Source organism: Otolemur garnettii, unplaced genomic scaffold (assembly GCF_000181295.1).
Source record: "Otolemur garnettii isolate 467f Iridium unplaced genomic scaffold, OtoGar3 scaffold00005, whole genome shotgun sequence".
In the NCBI taxonomy this organism is placed as follows: domain Eukaryota; kingdom Metazoa; phylum Chordata; class Mammalia; order Primates; family Galagidae; genus Otolemur; species Otolemur garnettii.
The window spans coordinates 45,696,679-45,705,328 of record NW_003852400.1 but is presented as its reverse complement, the minus strand read 5'-3'; the positions used below and the strand labels follow the sequence as shown (position 1 = coordinate 45,705,328).

The 8,650-nt window shown below is 40.5% G+C and overlaps 1 pseudogene; it reads right to left on the bottom strand.

Annotated features, from left to right (window-relative positions):
* The window catches only part of LOC100950472, a 61,234-nt pseudogene extending 55,734 nt beyond the window's left edge, over positions 1–5,500 (bottom strand).
* Positions 5,501–8,650: the final 3,150 nt, after the last annotated feature.

Here is an 8,650-nt window from a genome sequence, read left to right as displayed (position 1 = left end):
ACTGGAGTTAGATGATATCTCAGAGTAGTTTTGATTTGCATTTCTCTGATGATTAAGGATGGTGAGCATTTTTTCATATATCTGTAGGCCGTACGAACAGGCGACCTTCTAACTAACTTGATCTCAGGTCATTATGTGGCTCAAGGTTAAAGGAACAATATGTGAGGTTTCTCTATACTTTATATCCTTGATATAACCAAAGTGGAGCCCATGGTGTTCCTGGGAGAAACAGAGAGAAAAAGTGATTACATCCTCTCTAGTGGCCTTATTAGGAAATACTAGGAATGCTACACACTGACTTCCATTACATCTGTGTGGTGTTAATGAGAATTCCCCCAGCATTTTGAAAAGATCTGTTAAACTTCTCTGGCAGGGAGGGAATTCCTTGGGCTTTTGCAAATGAGGTGGCTTTCAAAATCCCGTCCTGGACCTGAGTTACTTTTCACTAGGAAACCACATAAAGTACCTATTCATCCAAGCACTAAACAAGAACATCTGACTTCCGGTCTCAAGTGAACATAAGGAAAAAGAACAACAAAAGTGAAAGAAAGAGAAAAAAAGTACTTGAGTAAGAGCGAGGATTGCATGAGAGGGAAATGCATCAGCATTGCTCTTTTGAAAATGTCTGTGTGCAGAAAAATATTAGCACTTTGGACTGATTTCAAATCTTTACTTACTCACTTTGAGGTCAGGGCAATGGTTCCACTAAAGAAATATAAAGAAAGTTGTGAAAAGAAAGGGTGGGGTCATAAAAATAATCTTTAATCTCCCCTTTTGACTCAAGAAAGCAAAGACCAATTCTATCAGTGAAAATTTGGGACACAAAATTAAGACCAAAACAATTAAGACCAATACAAATTTAAAGACATTTTTTAGCCTATTCAGGAATAAAAGTCATAGTTAATGATGTAACGGGGGCCAGAAACATGTGGCCTTTAGTATCCAGCTCAGCTCATCCATTTCCCTCTCCACTGAAAGATTCAGGAAGATGAGAAGGGCCATCAGGAGTGAGGGGCCAGATTACAGTTGCTACTGCCTTTAGGTGTGATCCCACTCTCCTCCCCCATTGATGGTGCCCGACCCTTAGAAGACTTCTTCCTGACTCTGCAGTTGTTCAATTGTAAGGGTAATGACCTCAGTACTGGAAAGGAATCAAGACTCTGGGGTTCCACAGTATATAATTCAACCTATTTAATATTAGCCTGAATAGTTACACCGTAAGATCGACCAGCATATTTTAAAGAATTATGTGTTGAATACCTGTGATAGAGCAAATGCATTTGGAGCACAGTGCCCTTAAAATGAATTACAACTTGAAATGGTACTCAAGGCAGAGTGAGAGATTCAAAATGCTCTTTGTTCTTTGATTCCCCACCCTCCTTCATGTGTAATTATTCTTCTATTTTGCCTGGAATTATTGTTTTATGCTTTGCATTTCAAGTTGTTTATTATGTGACAAAATTAATAACTGTTATATAAAAATAACCAGCACTTATATGCACTTATTATTTTATGAAACCAAAGAAATGGCAATTAGTAGGTTTTAGCACTTGGTGATTTTTTTCTGTAGACATATTTTTCCTCATGTTAATCACTCTGTGAGTCCTAATATTATATAATTTTAGTGGTTCTGGTTGTGTTGGATGAAAGGAATGACAGTTAAGAAATGCATGCGTGTGTATAAATTACAAACACCAAACATAGAAATGGTCTTTCATGAAGGCTTGTGAGGAATAGAACTTAAGCAGGACTACACATTTCATACAAAGTGAATGGGAACCTGGAGACCATTCTTCTGAGTGAAGTACCTCAAGAATGAAGAAACAAACAGCATATGCGCCCAGTACTGAATTGGAACTAATCGACCAACACTTATTTGCACATGTAGAAGTAAAACTCAATGAAAATAAGTGGGGGAGACTCTTATTGAGAGTGAGGATTGCACAAGAGGGAAATACATCAGCAATGCTCTTTTGAAAATGTCTGTGTGCAGGAAGGAAAAAATAGCACTTTGGACTGATTTTAAATCTTTACTTAGTCACCTTGAGATTGGGATGGGTTAATTCCCATCTAATGGGTACAGGGCACACTATCTGGGTGAAAGGCACACTTGCAACTTTGACTCAGTCTGTACAAAAACAAATTATGGAACTGAAACCTGTGTACTCCCTACCATTCTGAAATAAACTCAGAAAAGAATGCTAATAAAAAGAATTAGAAAAATTTGCTCTGTTATAAAAACACTATAATCAAGAACCTGATTAAAGTGATATCCATGATTGTGATGTGAAATAAACATTTGGTCAAGAAAGAACATCATATAGGAGAATTCAAGTTCACAGAATGCTTGGCTATTTCTGCTTAATATGCCAGAAACTTTCTCACCTATGGTTGAGAGCAATAGCAGCACTGATATTGCTGCCACAAGAAACGCAGCTGTCATCAAACGGTCCCCCTGTGAATATTTTGTCTGGGCTTTGGAATCTCTTACAATTATGCAATATTCAGCTGAAGAATATTCTTTTTTTAAAATTTTTGTTTGTGTCACAAATAAATATCCCTTTTCTTACTTTTAGTTTGAATGAATAAATATGTATCACATGTAATCATATCATGTATAATTGAATTATTTAAGGCTGTGTTCCCAATATCTTATGTAATACTTGAATAACAATGGCTTTTAAAAAGTTAAATTAACTTTCTTGTGCAGCAATATTTCTGGAAGAAGGCAATGTAGAGTGAGTGTAGCTATTCAAAGGCGTCATCACAGAACCAGACCGCTCTGTCTTCATGCTCTGCTCGCCCGTGTGACTCTCATTCCATCGCCACAGAATGTCTGGTGCACTTCCAAGCAACACATCCACAGTCCAGGTATGAGGAAGGATAGAAAGATGGGATTTCCCCTAGTGAGGTGTTATTAGGGAACAGAAGCTTTATCCGGGACAGTTGTCTCCATCTTACAAAGCCGTCTCCAAATGCAAGAAAGGCTGGGAATTTGAACATTATGTGTTTCAGCCTCTTGGAGAAGACAACAAAAGAGAAGGGAGTGTGGATGTTGGTTTGGGTGTAAATTGAGCCAACTTAACAGAATGTATCATAACTCTACTTAGGAAGGCCAGTAGAGTTATGATAGAAACTTAGAAAGATCCTTAGAAAGATCCTCTCCGGCAGATACCTAGGAAGGGCAGACAGAGCATGCAGCTTTGGCGACTCTAATTGTACACATATAACAAACACTACACTTAGAGGGAAACATCAGCATCTCTTACACTCACACACCTGCTGGGCAGTGATTCAGACAGGGCACCGTGGGGAGAGCTTACCTCCGCCGCACAGTCTCTGGAGTCTCAGCTCATTCAGGGATGCATGTGGCTGAGAGTGGCTCTCATCAGAGGACTGGAGTCATCTGGGGGCTGCTGCATTCACATGTCAGGCTTCTGTGCTGGGATGACTTGAAAAGTGGGCTCCACAGGGGCTATTGGCCAGCACATCTGCACGTGGCTTGGGCATCTAGCACGAGGGCGAGATTCTGACAGAACACTGCAAGGACACCTATGAGAAGAGACACAGGCAGAAGCTACCTGACCTTTGTGGGTTAGCCTTGGAAGTCTCTCCTGGTAGAAATGATCATGGCCCTTCTAGATTCAAAGGGAGGGACAAAGGCCACTTCTCCACAGAAAAAGGGACAAACATTTGCAGCCACTTTTACAAACTGTCACAATGATGGTACCAAATAGTGAGCATGATTTTCCAAGAATGGCTTTGTTTCTAACTTTATTTCCCATTTCCTCGTTCCTCAAGCCTACTAAAAATACTGTGTTACATAAAAGAGGAGAAAGCCTCTTCTGCGTGTTTCTGCAGGGCGGGTGAGCTGTTTACCCCCAAGTTAGGAGAAAGCGTACAGTGATGGGCTGCTTCTCCAGTGCCAGCCTGCTGTGCTGTCTAGTTAGTGGGCATGTCCTGGGCAGCGTGACAGTCATGTAAGGAACGTACACAGAAGAATGTAAGTCATACAGAAGAATGGCTCTTCTGTAAAGATATTGTAGAGGTTTTTCTGCGTGTGAATTCTCCAGGTAGAGAAAATTGCTTTTCTGCTTTCCATGCAGTTTGGAATGCATGACTGCATTTCTACCAAGGCAGCCAGATACAGGGTTAGATCCCTGAAAAGACACAGTGAAGTGGAAACCAAGAAGGCTCCTCTAGCTCTGATGCAAAGCGTGGCATGTTGTGATATTCTGTACAGCACAGGGAAGTGTATCACAACAGCACTTCTGAGCAAATTAGGTCTGTGAAGGGAAGTTTCAGGCATTAGATAACTATTTCTGGCTTTGAGGTCCTTGTAGTAATATTCTTTGCAGGTAAGTGCAGTGGAATGATCTAATTTTGGTGCTGACACTTACCCATTCTGGGACTCTGGGCCAGCTCATTTAGCTCACCTTCAGCTTCATTTTCTCAGTTCAGAAGACGGGGATTAAAATGCCTATCTCCACGGTCGCTGTGGGGATTAAATGCACCTTCTCTCCAGGATCCTCTGCTTCCTTACACTCCTGTCCTTCTGCCTCTGTCCCTAAGGACAGACAGTGTGTAGGTGCCTGGAGGACGTCATTTCCTCCTGGACACTGCAGTGTCATGCCAGCAAAGACTGGGTCAACTATCTCTCCTATTTGTTCCTATAGGGCATAAAAATGCAGCAGTGAGTAAAACCGGAGAAGTCTCTGCCCTTGTGTTTTGTTCACATCAGTAAGCACAAGAGACAATAAACAAGCAAGCACGTATGATAAAAACCATTTCACGGAATGATAGGGCTATACAGAATTAACAAGGTACAAGAAGAATGACGCTTGAGAAGAGGCTATTTTAAAAGGGCAGTTGAGAAATTATAGTCAAGGATGTTGCATTTGAGCTGAAATCCGAATATTGAGAAATAGATAAACTTGTAACCTAAGTACCAGGCACTCCTAGAGCATTCTCTGCCTATTAACTCATTTTTACTCTAACAACAGCTTCTTGGTACAAATGCCCTTCTTCTTCCCACTACACAGATGAGGAGAGGAAGGTAGAAGGGTGATGTCACTTGGAGGAGATTACAGAGCTAGGAAGTGGTATAACTTGTATTCAAACCTAGACAAGCTGCCTTCAAAGTCTACCTTCAGAGACTTTGCTATAACTGCCTTTCAACAGCATTTGGTATTGTGTCAACATTGATTTTTCACTTGTATGTTTCTCCTGTTATCCCATAATTGATGGTTAGAACTCAGCCCCCAAGAAGGCCCACCTCTTAGTTCATTCCTAATGGGTGTTTATCAAATGAACTCAGCCCAGCAACGAGCAAACGTATAGAAAATGAAGGATATCACTCAGTACTTAGTATCAGATAAGTGGTTAATATGTTAATTCTCACTCCTTCTCTTCCTTCTTAACTCCCTGAGTTAGACTCAGGCAAGGCTGCTGCTGCACTTGAACTCAAAGATTTATAGGGTAAAGGAGTGCTCACCTTCATGACGTATCAAAAAAGTAATTAAGAAAATTTTTTTAGTTTGTTAGCAAAAGAGGAAAAAGAGTCAATTCAGCAGGCTCTGAAGAAAAACGCATGCAAGCAAGAGACTGTGAAGTAATAAATTTCCTTACTCCAACAGAAAAAGGACGGTCTCTGTGCTTTAAAGAAATGCAATTTGGAAAACTTTCACACATTTGGGGGAAACAGCAGGGAGAAATATGAAGTGAGTTAAATATCTTTAATAGGCACTTCAAAGGCCTAAACCATTCGATCATTTCCACAGTTTTTTGACTGTTATCACCTCCCCCACCCCAAAACTATTTCTTTCAAGATTGCAATAAAGTTGAAAGCCAAATCAGATTTGGAAATGTTTGCACCAAGGAGAACCGTATCTTGTACTTTAGATACATTTTTTAAAATGTCAGCACACAGCTGCCTTCTCTCAAAGATGAACTTGGAAGCACTGACCTTTGCAGGTGACTTCTCTTTGTCAGATTTTTGCCCTACAGGATTTTAGAAGCCTGGTCACAGAAACATTTAAGGATACCAGGTGGTTTTGAAATGCTTGGTTGATCTGGATGACTTATCTGGGCTTGAGTGTAAATTTGAAAAAAAAAGAATCCTGCTCTGGAGAAAGTGACTATTTATAAAAGATGAATCACCAGTGTTCTCAGAAGTCACCGTAACCTTCCTGCCACCGTTGATGAGTTTGGAAGAGGATGGCAAGCTGATGAAGAAAGCAAGAGGTAACTCTCTGCATTTTAACCCAATGCCATCTTGATTTCTTTCTTGTTACAAGTGCAAAGTGTCGCAAGCAAAAGTCATTCAGATTATGCAATTTCTGTCTTTAAGGCTTTGTCTCTAGAAGTTGCACTAAAATGGTAGTCGATGGTCCAGAATTTTAGGGAGAAACCTATCTTCTAAATTAGCTACCTGGAGGTGGGCCCAGTTAGAAGAAGAAGGTAGCATTGGGCGGTGCCTGTGGCTCCAAGGACTAGGGCACCGACCCCATATGCCTGAGTCGGTAGGTTCAAACCCAGCCCCACCCAAAAACTGCAAATAAAAAAAAAAAAGAAAGAAAGAAAGAAAAAGGTAGCATTTTATGCAGTTATCCACCTACTGTCCACATAAAGAACCTAGGAACAACATGTATTTAATCTCTATTGTGAATCAAATGTATAACTACGAGGTTCAAGAACTTAGCTACTAAGAAGTAAAGGAACCCAAAGGGAACAAAGGGATAGCAAGGACGCAACTTCTGCGGCAGCTCAACCCTCCCGTGCAGGTGAGAAAGACGGGAGAGGGAGGTAGAGAAGCAACCACGAAATGCAAAGCTGAGGGCTGGGCCGCTGGATGCAGGGAGGACAAAGAAACGCCACTAATTAAGTGTCAGGTTCCAGATACAAATAGTGGCTCCAGCGAAAATGCTGTAAAGACCGATGGACTGAAAGACCAGGCTAGTAGGCTTAAAAGGAGAAAAAATAGGGTTTCTTGTGTTGTCATGAGATTAATTTGGAAGAGAAGAGAGTGGCAAAGGAAATCAATTTCTACAACTATTAATGTGGCTAATAATTCCAAGGTCATTTTGAAGGGTGATTACGTGAAAGGGTGTGGATAGGCATCTCCTTCCTTCCTTATGTTCATCACCTAGATTAGAAAATGAACAGCGCTGACGAGCGCCGTAAATGCAGATTGAACAGCAGGTGGCAGCAAAGGACGTTGTAAGGGAAACACTTCCTCACGGATATTTGGGAGAATTCTAGAAAAGTTCTCATCTTGGTGGGCTGCGGGGAGAGAAGGCATTCAAAGGTGATTGCTATCTTACTTCTGCCTGAAGCCCGTGGTAGTAAAAGAAAGCTATTAAGAAGGTTGATCATAATAACTAAGTTTAAACGCTTTTCTGTCATTTTAATCACCTTTCGATGAAATGAAAGGATTGTAACAGCTTACCAAAAATACAAGTATCCCACAGCAAAGCCCAACTAATCCTCTTACCAAATGGACATGCATGCTGAAGAGAGATTTTTATAATAAGGAATGACATGCAATATTTATGATCAAAATTGTCGTTCAGACCAGCATGGAAATATTCCAGTTGGAGGGAGATTTGTCTCTTGCCTCAGAAGAAATATTAATGGAAGCATATTAATATCCTTCAAAGAAAGAAGGATATAAGTAAAGAAAACATTAAAGCACCATTAAACATAAATGGGCTCTTTGAGAATGTGACAATGGCATGAGAAAAATGAGAAGGCACAGGGTCTTTGAACCTTTTAAATTAATGTTTCCAAATAGGAATGATGAAAATATTGTCAGGAAAAAGATGTGCCTTAAGCTGGTAGAGGAGGAGGTTAGTAGGGACAGGGGAAGTGTAATCACCTGTGAATATTCATAGCCAAGGGTATCTACGAACAACCAGATAACACAGTTAAATCAACCTTAAGATTGATTCTAGGTTCAGGTGATTGAAGAGAACTACATTTACTTTCGTACATCTCAGCTGTGATATTACCTGTTTTTACTTGGTGCCCAACTGAATTGGTGAGTAATTAGATGGAGTTAAGTATTCCCCAAGATCTTCGAAATAGCTAACTGATACGAAGAAAGGCACTTCGAAGGCTGATTTTAGGTTATGGATGTATAACCACTGGTCTTCAAATGGCTTTTCAGCCGCAAGGTAACTATCTTTGAGGCTGCCCAAGTTATTAAGTTCTTGAGCCACAGTTTCGTTTCCTGAATGGAAGGTGGGCATGTAAGACTACTCCTAGCCCCAGGCCGTGCTCGTACCACATGGATTGCTTCTTAATGTGTTTTACTTTTTTTCACTTTTCAAGAATTTTCCCAATGATGTTGATATATTTTGAACACTTTCTCTGAAACATTGCCCTGATGAACATCTGCAGTGTCAGAAATTCCTACTTGTAAGATTCTGTCATTGGATGGAGACAAAATATTCTTGGGAGGATTATCACAGTAACGTATAGCATATGAGCTCCCATTCGAGCCCAGCTCTCTGTTTTAACCTCAAAGACTATCTAATGTAATCTGAATTTCAACTTCATATTCCTGGGAGAGAGACACTGATACTCTTTCTGAATCCTTGGAAAAGGGATTTATCTCTTTCTAGTCAGTGGTGGGGAGGTGGAAAGCAGG